The following is a 17,658-nucleotide window of genomic DNA, read 5'->3' as shown; positions in this document are numbered from 1 at the left end:
CACCATCACACACTTCAAAACCAGTTAAAGACACGTTAAAAGATCTTGCCTGGGAAGTATTAACCTACCCGCTGTATTCACCAGACCTTGCTCCTTCAGATTACCACTTGTTCCGATCGATGGCACATGCACTTTCTGAGCAGCACTTCAAAACATACGAAGAAGTGGAAAATTGGTTCTCTGAATGGTTTGCCTCAAAACAAGAAAAGTTCTATTGGGACGGTATCTACAAATTACCTGAAAGATTTGGGAAATGTGTAGATAGCGATGGACATTACTTTGAATAAAGCACTTTTGATGTTTCTCTTGAAATTACCATGTTTTCTTTGATTACAGAATCTGCATTATTAACTGGTACACCTATAGAGGCCTCTGGTCCAGACAGCTCTTCTGTCAAAATTCTATATGCATTGGGTAATGGGGAGCCTTCATCATTTGGTTGTCCCTGCATCACCTCAACAGTCTAAACTCTCTCCCTAAGAGAATGATCAAAAACCAATAAAATACAACGTCACCTAAGCCGAAGCCTTTTTTCCTTTCCTTCACCTCCCTCCTGCAAGTTCCTTTCATAGCCAGATCTTTTTCCCCATCCTCACAGCTACTGTCTTATTTCAGGCCCTCCTGGACTTCAGCAATAGTGGGCATGGACATTGGCAATACTCCTCGCTGATACTACTGCCTCCAAAATTCCTTCTGCCAACTCTAGTTTTTTTGTGTTTTGTTTTGTTGTTGTTTTTTTTGCCTAAAGCATAAAGTGCAAACCTCTGTGCATCAGCTATGCCGGGTGAGATTGCTTTGCTGTCTAACTTTAGATTTTCCTTCTCACGTCACTCTTACCCTGGATACCAGATTGCTACTAACTGTTTAAAAAATTACCATGTTACTCGACTACTCGCATCTTTTCTTAATCCTACTATTTATTGAATGTTGACTAGATGCTAGTATTTAACCTCAAAGCAACGCTGAGGCCACACATCTAGTAACTGGCAGAGCCAGAATGACAAAAGCCTCCTTTCCGTATTCAAGCTTTTCTAGAACGTTTCAGCCTTCTTTAACCTTACCTCCCAATTCTTTCTATATGATAAAGACAATGTTCATACTGTGTTTGGTTTATAAAGTACTTCCACATGCTTCTGCCCCAGCCAAACTGCCCTGCTAGCCTCCTTGCCTATGCTGTCAAGTTTCGTCTCAGTTGCCCTCCCTCATCTATTTCACAATCTTGCACATTCTTCACCACCCAGCTCATTTCCTCCATGAAACCTTTCCAACCTAAACTTGTCCAGACTGCCTTTGAGCTCTGGGCAGCTTTCAGTTGAGACCAGCTTGTGACTAGATCCTCAAATTCATAATGTCACCAAGTATTATCTGTCGATTAAATAATTCATATGTTTTGCATATATATTTCCCTCTGTTTTTCAGAAGTTTAAAAATATTTTTTCTCATTAATATTCTTAGAAAAAAGTATGTGGCAGAGATCTCTTGTTCCCCCAAATCCATTCTACCCTTTTCCATAATATATACTAGACATAAAGTCTACATTGTCTAGCTTCCCTTGCAGCTAAATGTGGTCATGTAAGGATGCATGGCCGACCCAAAATCATGAAGATTTATCCTTATGTTTTCTTCTAAGTATTTTATAGTTTTAGCTCTTACATGGATCTTTGATCCATTTTGAGTTAATTTTTGTAGATAGTATAAGGTAAGGACCCAACTTCATTCTTTTATATGTGAATAGCCAGTTTTTCCTAGTATCATTTGTTGAAAAGAGTATTCTTTCCCACTAAATTGGCTTGGCGCTCTTGTTGAAAATCATTTGATTGTATATGAGAAGATTTATTTCTGTACTCTCTGTTCTATTCCAATGGTCTATATGTCCATCTTTATGGCAGCACCACACTGTTTTGATTACTGTAGTAAGTTTTGAAATCAGATTATGTGAGTCCTCCAACTTTATGCTTTTTCAAGATTGTTTTGGCTATTCAAGGTCCCTTGAATATGAAATTTAGGTGTTTTTGTTCTGTTTCTTTGAAAAATAAAATATAATTGAAATTTTGATGGAGATTGCATTATATCTATAGATTGATTGCTTTGGGTAGTATTGTCATTTTAACATTCCATGAATATGGTATGTCTTTCTATTTATTTATGTCTACTCTAATTTCTTTCAGCACTGTTATATAATTTTCAGTATATAAGTCTTTGCCTCCTTGGTTAAATAATTCTTTTTGATTCTATTGCAAATGGAATTATTTCCTTAATTTTACCTTGGGGGTACATAACTTTTTTTTTAGTAAGTGATTAAAAACAGATGTTTATTATTATTGATGTTTTATTTTTTATTTCTAAATGAACACAATTCTAAATGAAATGTAAATTTCTCTTTGTCTTATAGTTAACTGTGTATCTGTGGCTCTTCTATCTCTATAGACACTGTAAATTCCCAGACAAAAAAGGCTAGGACCTATTGGGTAATCCTGGAAAGGCACTGCTGTTTGCTTTTATGTACTGCTGCAGTTGAAGGAAACTACACCATACATGAGACAAGGACTTTCGTTGTTATTGTTAATATTTTAAATCTATACAAGATTGCTCCTGTGACTTCTACAGTTATCTTCTTAGAGCCATACATAAATACATAACTTTTTAATATCAAATTTTATGTTTGAAATGACTTTATACAATTCCTAATCAAGATTTTTAAATTGTGATCCTTATAAAATCCTTGAATAGTCTCTATTGATGAGAAACTATCACCTAATAGGTATTAACATTTTTTGGACTATTTTTTACTGCCATTCAAATTTCTAAGAGTTAAAATTTAACAGTTCTTTCTTTTTCATGACAAATATGTTAAAATTTCTAAGGATAAACAAATAGAATTAGAAATAAATAAAAATTTTTATATAAAAATATTTCAAAATAATGACCAAACTCTTATTGCAATATATACATACATCTTTTTGAGCAATGACCTTGTGACTAGCTTGTTTACTACTACAAGGATCCATCAGTAGACAGAAATATGTGATATATGTGAATGCTATGATTTGGGGCCATCATCTTAGTCTTCCAGCACCTCCCGTCCCCCTTCCCTCCAAGCTGTCAGCACCTTCGGCTGTGTACTGTCTTCTTGGACACCTCGGATGGAGACTCCTCCAGCAGTTTCGTGGGGCAGTGGTATGTTCTGTAGCTAGCCAATAAATCCCTATCCAGGGGCTTGAGCAACTCCCTGGCTATGTTCAGTGTCTGACAGAGGAGCAGTGGGTGTGGGAGGAGGCTCATAAATCACCATCTCTAGGGGAGGGAATTGGGCTCAGGAGTCCCAAACAAGGTTGCCCAGAGATCACCATCCTGGGAGCTCCAGTCCTCTGTGCTGTGCTAGTTGCCTTGAGGACTGAGAGGTCCACTTCTACTTGACCCATTGGAGTCCAGTGTCTGCCTCCCACCATGTGTCATTGTACCTACACCTGGTGGGAAGCTCTGGTCTGATGATTGGTTTATTTAGGAAAGAGAAACAAAATTTTAATATATTTTAGGAAGAAGTCAAAATAGGTATAATTTTGGAAATATGGTCTATCCTAGCCCCTGATTGATGATAGGATTCCCAATCTAAAATGTGACAGTTTAGGATTCGCCCTTGGAAATTAGATAAATGGCTTTGGTTTAGCATGAAAGGAAGTTGGAAGCCTGGGTTGTTTTTCTATTTTTGCCATTAGCTAACTGTGACCACCTTTACTTGTTCTGCTTTCATGGGATTTGAAATTATTTAAAATGCACTTCAAGTGCCATTTTTCCCATTTGCTGATTCCTCCTACTAGATAACACTCTTTTCTCTGTTGGGAGAAATGGTTTATAGTGTACTTTTCTTATGGCATTTATTATATTCTTTCTTGGACTATGGTTTTTTGTATGAATTTATTTTATGTCCTCTTTCCTGTTTATACAGTTTTTTTTAATGTATATCTTTTTTTTTTTTACAGTTGTGAAGTGATTGTAGTTTATCTGGTTTGAAGGTGCAGAAAAATAACTTTTTAAGGAAAAAAATTACCTACCATAATTAGCAAACACATATAAGCTATTTTGCTTAACCCTCTTTCAGGAAGAACTTTGAGACTAAAGTTTAGTTTGGACTAAAAACGGAAAAGGCACACCTGTAATACATGAAAAACAGGTTGCATTCAGTTCTCTAAAGTTTAGTTTGGACTAAAAACGGAAAAGGCACACCTGTAATACATGAAAAAAAAACAGGTTGCATTCAATTCCGTGTATTCAATTCTGAAGAAATGTTTCCACCTTCCATTCGATCACTGAGCAGAGAATCTGGGTTGCAAATTTTGCAGTCAGGTTCATGGAATGGCATAATGGAGGAATTGATTGTAACTCAATTTTCTTCCTGATTGTGTCATTAACCATCACCAGTTAGTTATTTGAAACATATTAAACCTGAATATGGAGACTTAGTTCATTTTAATACGACCGTGTGACTGGATTGTGGAAACTTACTGAGAGTAACTGAGCTACTTCTTCAGATCAAGGCATTTAATTTTTTTTTTTAATTAAAGGGTTTGAGAACAAAGGCTTTATCAGATCCTCATTGCTTCACAAGAGTCTTTGTTACTAATGTGACACGATCCCGGGACACACTGAATTAGTAGAACTGCAATGGGAAACTATGCTCATTTGTTTAGCGACGTGCAGGCCTGCCCATCAGAGTGGGACAGGAGGACTGAGCAGATGGCACTGGTAGACTACACTTCCTTCCATTGCACCTGCCCTGACACCAGCAGAAGCACTGATGGTGAATACTCGTGGAAATTTAGATACAATTTCAGAAAAGAAATACAGATTTTGATGTATTTGAATGATACTTTGACATTTCCATGGTTGTGAGTGCAAACCTGAGGATGTGACTGAAGGCCCAGGAAATGCTCCCACAGTGTGGCTTGGTTTCCAGGGAGACCTGTGGGAACTGGAAGTAAACTGCTCCTGGAGGGGTTAGTTAGGGCAGTGCCAAGTAGAATTGCACCTGCCCTGACACCAGCAGAAGCACTGATGGTGAATACTCGTGGAAATTTAGATACAATTTCAGAAAAGAAATACAGATTTTGATGTATTTGAATGATACTTTGACATTTCCATGGTTGTGAGTGCAAACCTAAGGATGTGCCTGAAGGCCCAGGAAATGTTCCCACAGTGTGGCTCGGTTTCCAGGGAGACCTGTGGGAACTGGAAGCAAACTGCTCCCGGAGGGGTTAGTTAGGGCAGTGCCAAGTAGTGCTTGAGGTGCAGACTGGTACCACCGGAGACTTACCAGTTCCTGTCGAGATGAGGTCAGAAATGGAGAGGAAACAGAGATTTTATGGTAATTTGACAGAGTATGTTTGTATCTATTGAATTTAATTTTTAAAAATGGTCTTGTATTATGTATATATTTTATTTCATCTTCTAGTAATTCATTCTTAACTGTATTTTACAAAGTTATCTGAAATAGATTAGCGAAAGAACAAAACAAAACAGGTACTTCATCACAGATAGTTTGCAAAGCGTTGAGCTAGAGTCTCTTAGAAGTGTGAGTCATCTGGAAATGAATATATGAATCTGAGGATTATCTAGAAATTGTTGGCCGTGTGGCTGGCCACATTCTAGGCAATAATAAGGTTTATCTGACTCTATGAAATACACATTCTGTTTTATAGCTAAAAATTAAAAATGTCTATTTTAGAAAAAACTGACAAGGGACTGCACTCCACTACGGTTGCAATGAAAAATACTCTTCCATCTGCAGGTTTGTGGTCATGAGCCTGGAGTGCAAACTTTGGCCGCCCTTATTGTGGCACAGTGCTTTCTACCTGAGAGAGATCAAAACGTTTTTATTGAATTCAATTGATTTCTCCCGAGAGTTAGCAGAAACTACATAGTTCACTAAATAAAGTCCAGAAGATTAAAGTAATTTGGAAAGGCAAAATTTGAAAGGTTATTCATCTTATAGCTGCCACCAAATGTTATCTTCCTTGTTCTGCTTTATTAGATCTTTGCCAAACAGAACCCTGAGAATATGTTACTAAGGTGCCATTATGGCGGTGGTAGACTTATGAGATCCTAAGTTTGTTGTTATTTTCATCAGTTCAGATTTTAATAAGTTCCTTGGTATAAATCCTGTAAGTGATTATAACTCCATCTCAATCCTACAATTACCTAAAGAAATTACCCTGGAAATCTGTTTTTAAAAATATTTTTACTGATTTCAAAGAGGAAGGGAGAGGGAGAGAGAGATAGAAACATCAATGATGAGAGAAAAGATTGATTGGCTGCCTCCTGCACGCCCCCTACTGGGGATAGAGCCTGCAACCCAGGTATGTGCCCTTGACTGGAATCGAACGCAGGACCCTTCAGTCCATAGGCTGATGCTCTATCCACTGACCCAAACCATCTAGGGCTGGAAATGTATTTTTTAAAGTAGGTGTTAATATACTATCATATCTTCCTTATACTTTTACAATGTACTTCAAAACATTTTGAAAAAAATTGGTCAGTATAAAAAGAAAATAATCAGCCATATGGAAATAATAGCATCGTCATATTATTAACTTTCATGTTAGATTTGTAAAATTGAAATATAATTATGAATAACAAAATAAACACATGTACTATACAGCAGAGTATGCCATGTTGTGCTTTTGACACAATGGAAACAATTACTAATAAAATAAGGTGTTTTATTTGGAAGAGAGAATTTGCTCTTGGCAGTGGCTTTCCAATTTTGCCAACTTTAAAAGTGACTACATTGGGGGATGAAATAGTTACAGAAAAATGTATACAATCTTTATTCTTTGAACACATACATTGTCAAAGTTTCTTCATGCAAAAGTTAAGCAGGCCCCAAATCACTGAAGTATCTCTTTCTGAGAGGGAAGCAGTAGAATGTTTTCTTCATTTATCACTTTCATTAGGCAATTTCATGTTAACCCCAAATCACTGGTTCTGTCTTTACTGCTCTGCCCTTATTTTTATTAAATGTAGATTTGAATAAGTCTGTGGGAAATTTACCATGTGTAGTATTTTGTATTTGTCGATGTTTCGTTTAAGTGTGCTATATTTTCACATGTTCTGTTTCCCAGCTAGTACATTGGCTAGTACATTTTAAGGGTCTGCTCCACTTTATTTATTTTCCAGTTTCTCCCTTTAGAGGTTGTAGCACTTTGCTTAGCTTATAGTGAGGATTCAGTGTTGACTGACTGAAAAAGATGTGAAGATCTACATATAATCTATTGATAGCAGAATTAGAGAATAATATTGGCATGTTTTAAAACATCTTGGTGTAAGCTTAACATTGTATTTTTATGTTTTGTTTTGTTTTTCAGGAAGATTCTTTGGCAACAGATAATTTCCTTGTGGACTACTTTAATGAATTCCTAAGCCTTCCAGTGAGTGTATTATTATGTTCTATTGAATATATTATCAAAGCAAAACATTGTAATCACTGGGTTATCTTGTAAGACAGATTTATCAGGGACAATATTTTCAAACAATATAGCCCTGGTTGGTGTGGCTCAGTTGGTTGGAGCTTTGCCCCGTGGTCCTGTGCACAGAAAGGTTGCGGGTTCCATCCCCATCAGGGTGTTGTGGGATTGATCCCTGGTCAGGGCACAGGGGAGGCAGCCGGTTGATGTCCCTTTCTCCCTCTCTCTCTTTTTCTCTCTTTCCTCTCTTTAAAATCAATAAACATATCCTTGGGTAAGGATTTAAAAGTATATATATTAATTAAAGCATTTACATAGGTTTGTATCTTTTTGTGGAGTTAATAATTTGGGTTTGAATCATATTTAGGAATTATTTGTATTGAAGAAAGGTAGAGTTTTTCTAATCATCAAAAAAGTTCCGTACTAAATTTGATACATTTATACTTGGCACCATTTTAAGGTTTTTTTAAAAAAATATATATTTTATTGATTTTTTACAGAGAAGAAGGAGGGATAGAGAGTTTAGAAACATCGATGAGAGAGATACATCAATCAGCTGCCTCCTGCACACCCCCTACTGGGGATGTGCCCGCAACCAAGGTACATGTCCTTGACTAGAATCAAACCTGGGACCCTTCAGTCCACAGGCCAATGCTCTATCCATTGAGCCAAACCGGTCAGGGCCATTTTAGGTTTTGAACAGAGGTGATAAGGATAGAATATCAAAAAATGTAAGAAGCCCAGCCAGTGTGGCTCAGTGGTTGAGCATTGACCCATGAACTGGGAGGTCACAGTTCTATTCCCAGTCAGGGCACATGTTTGGGTTGCAGACTTGATCCCCAGTGTGAGGCATGCAGGAGGCAGCCTATCAATGATGTTTATATATATATATATATATATATATATTTCCCTTCCTCTCTGAAATCAATATGAAATCAAAATATATATTTATATATATATGACTCCTATGAAAAGAGTAGTGGGGAAGGGTAATGGACTCAGCCCGGAGGGGTGAAGGGCTCCACTATTTATCAGGTTTTGTGATCTTACCTCTCAAGAAGGTCACACTTTAAATAATTATTTTCAAGACAACAATTATATCTCAATAAAGCTGTTTAAAACTAAAAAAAAATCTCTGTATTGGGTCTGATTTCAGTTTCTCAAGATTTACATTTCATTGTCTCAAGATTTATGATTATCTTGACTTTCACTTGCTTCAGAAAATAAATTCCCCTGCCTACCTTCCTTTTTAAAAAAGTCTAACTTTAAAAATGTCAGAAGCAATATAACAGTAGTATAGAAAATTTACCTAAAACGTGAGAAAGAAAATCAGCCATCCAGTTAGAATACATGTTACCATTTTTTGTATGTTTTCTTTCAGGCTTTGTGTGAAATCACAGAGTGATTTCTGTTGAACTCTGTCTATGCAATCATGGTTTTCATCCCACTCCAACTGATTCCTTTATCTCTAGCTTTCATATATTTCATGGACTGCTTCTGCTTTTACTTCCTCCCTCCCTCCCTCCCTCCCTCTTTGCAACTACATTTGGTACCACACAGTCTTCCTATTAACTCCCCATGCTTCACAACACAAGATGCGAGAAGGGGAAATGTCACAGGTTTCCAAAAGGAACTGAGGAGGAGAAGGAATGATGGATTCTAAACCAAGTTCCTGGCAAGATTCTAGAACAGATTAGTAATGTTTGGTTTATCAGTGCTTAGCTAAGAATTAGAAGCTAGCATGGGTTTACTGAGAATAAATATGCCAAACTAATTTCTTTTTGGGGGTATAGTTATGGATAGGTATGTTAGGGCACCATAAATGTAATGTATTATGATTTCATTAAATAAGAATAATAATTGAATCATGTTACCTCTGGCTCAAAACTCTGTTTAGTGTCTTCTCATTACACTAAGAATGAAATCCAAAATCCTGTATGATCTGGCTATTGGCATCTCTTGAACTTTATTTCCTACTCGTTTCCCCCTGGATAGTTCTTTTCCAGCCTAACTGGCCTCCTTCACGTTTCTCAAACTGGAATATGCCAGTGTACTTAGGGCTTTTCAGCCTGGAATACTCTTCCCTCAGATGTGTGTATCACTTTCTGCCTGACTTAAATCACTCCTGTTCAGAAAACTTTCCCTCCCAACTCCATCTAAAACTATATACCCAACACACGCTCCAATGTATGCTGCTTTCTAAAGCATCTCTAAAGCCCTGATTATTGTCTCTGAGATTAGTTTTCAAATATTTGGATGGCTCACTAACCATAGCCAGTAGGGGTTGACTCTCAATAGCCTACAGATTGAAGTCCAAATTCCTATGTACGAAATTCAAGACCTTTTCCAATTTGGCCTTGACCTAACTTTTCTAGCTTTATCTCTAGCTTCGTAGACTCGTGCCTAACACAGCCGTCCTGCCTCCCCTGGGTACCCCCACCCCCCTTAACCATGTAATCTTCCCAGTGCAGTGGGTAGTAACTGTGTTTCAGCCCAGCTCCTCCACTCATCACCCTTGTGATCTTAGACACATTTCTTAATTCCTCAATTTCTTGATTTTTTCCCTCCATGAAAGCAATAGAGCTATCTTACCTTTTGTTGTGAAATGAGGTGATATATATAAAGTGCCTGGGCCAGAACTGGTACTTCTCTTTCCGTTTCCTTCATAGCGAGGCCATCTCATCCTCTATTCCTGGAACATGAGGGTCAGTCACTCTTTAATTAGATGGGCGGATCTTTATTAGTCTAGAGGATAATCTGTGCCACGCCAATCTGTCATTGGCTTTGACTTTGAAAAATCAGAGACTTGAGACTTGAATGAAACATTGCAGTGAACCAGTGTTTTTTTTTCCAATTTTAGGTCATTGAGCTAGTAAATGGCTATCCACCCAGGTCCACGTAGCTCAGAAGCTTGCCCTACTGCCCTTTAATGACTCTAGAACTGGCAACAGAGGGATTAACAGATAGTGTGGGTCACTATCTGTTACAGAATCTGGCCTCATTTTTATCATGGTCATCTGAAATGGGCTAAAACAAACAAAGCTAATGGGTTTGTAGGGTGCGTTAATAAAAGTATAGTTAAGATCAAGAAAAATATTAGTCTGGAGCATGGAGTGAATGTTGTTTTTTTAAAAATTGGATATAACTGTCAGCCCACGTTTGGAATATCGTGTTCCGTTTGTGGTGCCATATACTGAGTTGTCCTGCCAAACTGGCCTCGGGTAGACTCAGCTAATGAATGCCCTGGAGACCACGGTAGGTGAGGCCGGGTTGAGAGAAGTGTGGGTATTGAACCTGGCTGGGGAATGCACAGGGGCTTGGAATGGAGCAGCTCTTTCCACATATTTGAGGATCTGCTTGAGGAAGAGGAGCTGACATAATCTATGAAGCTAGAGGGCAGAACCAGGGCCTCCAGCATTTCTGAGGAAATTGATTTGTACTCACTAGAAGAAAGACGTCTAAAGTTGGTTTTCTAACACGAGAATGGGTTGGCTTGTGAAGGAGTGAACGCCCCACGACTGGAGGTGGTCAGGTGTAGGTGAGGAAACCATCTGGGGAGATATCTTACAGGGCGCTCAGGAATCGGGTGGCAGATTAGACTCCTCTAATGAAAGAGCGTGTGATTAATTCCTTCTCTCTACTTTATCTCAGGGACTACACTAAATTTCCTGAGACCAAGGATGGGTCCCTTGCTTCTGTATCTCCCAAAGCTGCTTCAGGATGATTATGTTTTTATTTCTACATCTCCCATGTAAGATACTTGGAATAAATAAGTCTTCTTTAAAAACATGTTTTATGTTAGAGGGGAGAAATAAATAAGCCTTCTAATGTTCTGTTCTTCTGCCTCCCCTCCTCTACCACACCTCCCAATACTCCCCTACAATCGAAGTCTTTAGATTCTCAATCTAAAATCTTAGGTCATCTAGATTTCTGATACTTCTGTATCAGAAGATGACATGCCCAAGGTCCCATTGAGACAGGCAGTGAGCCAGGACGAGCCGACTAGGGAAACTGAGACAGATAGTTGAACAGCAGTTCAGCCGTCTAGTAAATCCTACCTTCTCTAAGCCAGGGACACTCAAGAGTAAATGGTTTGCACTTCTCCTCCCCAGCCACCCTACGCAGGGAGACAGATACAGAAATCCAATTAATGCCATTTGCCAACCACACTGAAGTACAGTGAAGTTAGAGAATAAACCTCATTTTTGTCCATCAGCATAAAGCTGATGAATATTCTGTTGAGATCCTCTCCTAAGACCTTCCTTAACCGTTCATCCTTTAAAATCCCTCAAAACGAAGGTCCCAGCGCCTGCTCTCCCTCCCAGGAGCATGCCTGCTTCTCCCGCCCCTTCTTCCCCCACAGGCAAGCACCTCCTAAACTCTAAGGGACCCCAGGAGGCCTGCCATGGGCAGTGACAGCTCATCCCTGGCAACCCCCTGAGCCTGAACCCAAGGCCCCCTTTTTTCTGACTTCTTGGCCAAAGCAGCCTGGCCTGGGCTCATTTCCCAGCCCTTTCTTATTTTCTGTCCCCAGCTTTAACAAACGTCCTCTAAACTTCACCTGGCCCCGTATTGTGAAATCTTTTCTGCACGAAGTCAAGCACCCACACCCTACTGGCCAGCCCTAGGCAGACCCGCTCAGGGCCGGGTCCCGTCTCTGGTACCACCATAACTGGATGGTGGCAGACATGGGCCTGGGAATCGGGCTCGCCACCTCCTACGCTATTTCTTTCCATTACGCCATGGCACCCTTGGGACGCACTGTGAGATCCAGAATTGATGGCTGGTAGCCTGCCTCCACGTTATTTTCTTGATGAGGGGAATCCAGGACAGTTGCTGCTATTATAAATAATTATGGCACTTTCCAAATCCCAGCTTTCATAACTCCGTTCCGTTTGTTCTGGCGCCAGGTTCACATTCAGATATTGTTTTCATGTGGTGTCTGGGAGGTTTCTTGCTGTCAACTCTTTATGGACAAGTGTTTGCTTATTAAGTTTTCTTCTGGGCTATAGTGTGAAAACATTTTTTTCCCCCTCTTGGTTTTATTTTGTGTGTTTTATGCTCAGTGACTGTTGTGGGATTGAGTTGATGAGCCCACATACCGATTTAGGTTGGTCCTCTGTGGGTGGTTTAGAATGTTTGTGACATTTATGGTTTGCAGAAGCTGAAGGGGTGGCCTGGCCGTACCCTCCCTGCAAGGATAGGTATGTCATGTGTTTGCCAGACCGTGCTTAGCTATGTCCCTTTGGAATTTTACCATAACTTCTTTTTTTTTTTTGGACGGATTCTCCACACTTTTTTTAAAAAAAATCTGTAAACTATTATAATTTCTTACAGCTTTATGAGAGAGTTATATATGTTCGACGGGTTGTTCAGTAAGGGGTGAGAGAGAAAGAAAGAGAGAAAGGGTATAGATTTGGAGAATGAGTGGGATGAAGGGGGATGAAGGGCTTGGGTCATCCCCTGACAAAATGTAAAAACTCAGAGATTGGTTAAAGGTGTTGATCAATGGTTCTCAACCTTCTGGCCCTTTAAATACAGTTCCTCATGTTGTGACCCAACCATAAAATTATTTTCGTTGCTACTTCATAACTGTAATGTTGCTACTGTTATGAATCATAATGTAAATATCTGATATGCAGGATGGTTTCAGGCGACCCCTGGGAAAGAGTCATTCGACCGCCAAAGGGGTCGCGACCCACAGGTTGCGAACCGCTGGTGTTGATGGAGCTCTAGTATGTGCCTATGGGTGATGAGCATTGTAGCTCAAACATAAAGCACTCAGATTACTCGTGTAACTCATTTTATCAACTAAGGATATTTTCTATGCATTTTATGTGGCACATTATTCCTTTCATCCCATGGGTAAAGAGTCCAGTAAATAGTTTATGGTTAAACATCTAAAATGACAATAAAATTTAGATTAAAAGAAGTTGTTATTGGTAACTGACTTGTTACATTCAAGGGTTCAGATGTTTTTCATTCACTGAGTAGTATGCATGTTAAAAATATAGATTTTGGAGCTCAATTAGTAGAGACAGAGTTGGACCAGAGATGAACATGTATTAAATTAACCTAGTCATTAGTTTTTAATTTAAATATTGTTCAGCTACATAATTTGGCACCCTATAAGTTTCAGTGGTGCTGGGGCTGGCAGTGTAAGCCCATCACTAATTATTCACAGGGGTGTCCCCTCCCCTCTTTTCAAAGAAATGTGGAACCAGCAATTTATTGTGGCAAAAATATTTTCCTGCACTTGTTTCTTTTGTGAAAATATTTTTCTCACACGGATGACTGGTACTACAAAGTTAGCTTTCACCACCTTCAGGTCAATTCATTTTAGAACATTTAGAAAATGATACCCTTGAAATAAGAAAAGTAAGTAAGGGAAAGAGCAGGCAGTCTGTAACAGCTTGTGGAGAATTGGGTTTGAGGCTCAAACTGAAGATTTGTCCTGTTACATGATTCAGAGTTGAGTGTTTTCTAAATTGGCCTCCTCAGACTTCCTCCAACACTCATTTCTATCTCCCCCACCTTCCCTGTCATTATTTACAGTCACATACTAAGCTAATTTGGGGAGTCTTCTAGATAAGCTTAGAAATGGTGAAAACAAAGGACTCAATGTGTGAGATTCTTTTTAAGCAGATGGCAGGATTTTGCATAATAATTAAAGACCAGGGCTTTCTCCTTGTGTAAAATAGAGACGGCTACCCCTCCACCGATATATGAATACACACGGGAGTCAGTAAAGTAACTGTCAGCAGGAGGCTTTGACGCTGGTCTTAACCTGGATTCCATGGCTCCCCACCATCCTAAAGCAATGGTTCTCAAACTGGAGCGTGGGTCAGAATCACCGCAGGGCTCGTTGAACACAGAGTACTGGGCCCCGGCCCCAGAGTTTCTTCTTAGAGGGAGGGACCTGAGAATTGGCGTTCCTAGCAGGTTCCCAGGTGATGCTGCTGCTGCTGGTCCAGGCACATACTCCGAGAACCACTGATGTGGGAGAGTGAGCTGAGAGCTACAGCACACACTAGGAGGTCCTTGGTGCATTTGTCCTCTGCTGTTCTCTCCGGGCTGGTGTTCTCTTCTCCTCGCCTGGAATACCAAGCTTCAGCAATGTCAGGCTGCTTGCATTCTTCACAGATGCTCCATTCTTTTGTGCTCTTGTGCCTCGAGGCATTTGCTATTTCTTTTGCTGAATTCCCTTCTCTCTCTTCCCTACCAGATGAGAATGCCAACTCATTCTTCAAGACTCAACTTTCTCTACACACCTCCTTATTCCCTAAAGATAGTTCATGAATCTTTTTGTGTCATCACTCTACATTGTATATACTTCTTTTTTCTTTTTTTTTTAAAAAAAGAAGTGTTTTTATTGGTTTTAGAGAGGAGAGGGAGAGAGATAGAAACATCGATGAGAAAGAAACATTGATTGGCTGCCTTCTGCTGGCCTTTCATGGGGGATTGAGCCTGCAATCTGGGCATGTGCCCTGACCAGGAATTGAACTGGTGACCTCTTGGTGTTTGGGTTGACGCTCAACCACTGAGCTACACCAGCAGGGCTGTACATACTTCTATTGTAGCTTTTATGTGTTAAAGTGGAGTTGCAATATTCATGCATTATTACTCAAAATGAATTATTTGTGCTCTGCAGAGAGAGCAAAGGTGACATAAAAAGTGAGGATGATTTCGTCTGTTGTACCAGTCCATAAAACCACATGTACCAATCCATGAATTCCTGGGGGAGGTGTGAGATGGAAGGCGAGGACCTGCCATTCCCTCCGTGGGTCTCATCCTTCTTGCCTCTCACAGGGTAGTCATCTTATGTGGAGGAGATTCTAGTGTGAAAAATACATATTTTTGAATAATGAGCTTTAAGCACAGGCCCAATGCTTTTAACTGGTCCCTAACTGAAGAATCAGTGACCCGTTTCAATACTAGCAGAAACACTGACTGTGATCAACTTGTTGAGAGACAGGACAACATTGAACTGTATGGGTGTCTTCAGGAGATAAGTTGTGCGCTGCCTGCAGGTGAGTGCTTAGGGTCTCTGTGCATCACACACCTCTCCTCTGTTAGATCAGCATGCTTGGAGGCTGGGTCCATGTCTCATACATTTGAGTTGGGGCTTTATGGAGGATGCTCTGGCGTGGCCCACTAAATGTAGCAACATATCACCTATCATAATATTTAAGAAGGATCCAATAAATACTTATTGAAGAAATTAATGAACTAACAAAGGAACAATGGAGTTGGGTGATCTTATTAGAGAGCAGAAACTCTTTTTTTTTTTCTGGAGAGACAATCATGGACTGATGGAGTATCAAATGTGGAAGGCACTTAGGGATTATTTCATAAAAAACCCCTTTATATGATAAATTTCCGAAAAGTGAATTTGCCCAACAATACTTCCATTGACTTATTCTGCTAATCCTTTTCTAGATGATTGTGGTTTAGCTGAAACCCTTGTAAAGTATAATAACTAAACTAGATAGTATTACCACTGTGATCTTTGTGGAAAGATTTCCCCTTTAACATTTGCTTGTTACATTAATTTCAACTTAGTATTTCAGTATTTTGTTTACTCTTTTCATCTTAAGGAAAAATCAGTGACCATGTACTTGTTTTTTCAAGGGCAGAAACAATATTTAATTCATCTTGTATCCTCTTTGCTTAAGACAATAATTGGCATTTGCTCATTCAAAAGTTTTGTTATTGAAATATGTGAACTGGGAGAAGCTCTGAGTCGGTTATTTGGTACTTTGAGAAATTAAGAATCATAGTGCTATCAGGGACCTTTAGAGATCTACTCTAACTGGGCTTTTTAAATATTTTTATTTTAAAACACGTTTTTATTGATTTTTAGAGAGAGGAAGGGAGAGGGAGAGAGAGAGAGAAATATCAATGATGAGAGAGAACCATTGATGGGCTGCCTCCTGCATACCCCTTACTGGGGATTGAGCCCCAAACCTGGGCATGTGCCCTGACCAAAAATCTGTTTAGTCTAGTGATAGTCAGTTTCAGAGATAATATTTGACTTTTAGGTATGCCTGTTTGAATCCCATGATTGAAAGACAGATGCAGTGGGCAACCCATGAAATATATTTATTTATTGAAGAAACCTTACTCACAGTTTACTGCTAAATATTATTACTTATCTATTGGGCTACACTTGTCATTTTGAGGGCAAATCTTAGCTCTGAGCCCTTTTGAACTGAGGACTAACATTCATATTGAACACTATTTGTCCATGTACTTTAAATTCCGTAGGGAGATAGTGAGACTTTAGACGTACTATCATCTGACAATAAAATGAATGAATAAGTAAATAAGTAAGATATATATGCAGACACATTATGGGTTTTTATACACACACATATATTTCTAACTCTAATTTTACAATATCCTGCTATTTATTAGATTTTAATTATAGTATATCTAGCAATCTCTTAGTAAACCTTGAAAAAAATTAATGTTGCCCTGAGGACAGCGACCAATCCAAGGGGAAGGGTTTAAGGTCTTTTACAACCCGGCTAGAAATACAAATTAATCCACATGAGTAGGCAGCTCACTGAAGGTATCTTAAAACAAATTAATGTTCTGAATAGGGGACCTGATTCTAGGTTTGGAGGGCCAAGTGGGAAAAGACACAGCGAAACCCACCCTTCACTTGTGATGGAAATGGAGCCCCATCATGTCAATGATTTGCCCAGAGTCAGTGCTACCCGCTGGCAAGCAGGCAGACTCAAGACTCGTGACTGTTGTACGTTAACTGACTGCCTTTAAATAAAAGTTGGCAGCATTTAGTAATTACTGAGAAAAGCTCAGAATGTTATCTTTCACTTTTTTTTGGTCTCAGTGGGAGGAATGGTGTTGAAATAGTCTTAAATGAAGAACATATTGTACTTAATTTTCTCCTTTGGACTAAGGGAGACTTTAGCTCCTTGGCCAGGGTAGGGGCGTGTGCTGGAGGCAACCAATGGCTCCTGGAGATGAAGAAGACAACAGGAGTGTTATTTCTTCTTCTTTAACTCGTTCTTCCCTAGTGACCCACCCACTTCTAGAGGAATAATGTTGCTCATAGAGACCAAGCGTGTAGTTATTTCCAGTGATAAAGAAGCACAGAGGTAAGATGTTTATGCAAAGGGCATTGCTGCTATGATGCACCCTGACACTTATCTCATGGCATAAGTACACTGGG

The 17,658-nt window shown here is 39.3% G+C and overlaps 1 protein-coding gene across 1 annotated transcript in view; it reads left to right on the top strand.

The window, feature by feature from the left end:
- Positions 1 to 17,658, top strand: part of RGS22 (regulator of G-protein signaling 22) — a 104,452-nt gene that overhangs the window by 2,500 nt on the left and 84,294 nt on the right. Inside the window, exon 2 of the mRNA XM_014550218.1 lies at positions 7,362 to 7,424. The gene's annotated coding sequence lies outside the window, so the exon portion shown is untranslated. The remainder of the gene's footprint in view (positions 1 to 7,361; positions 7,425 to 17,658) is intronic.

This window comes from Myotis brandtii, unplaced genomic scaffold, assembly GCF_000412655.1.
Source record: "Myotis brandtii unplaced genomic scaffold, ASM41265v1 scaffold59, whole genome shotgun sequence".
In the NCBI taxonomy this organism is placed as follows: domain Eukaryota; kingdom Metazoa; phylum Chordata; class Mammalia; order Chiroptera; family Vespertilionidae; genus Myotis; species Myotis brandtii.
The sequence above is the reverse complement of the archived record's forward strand: the minus strand, read 5'-3'. Positions and strand labels throughout refer to the sequence as shown.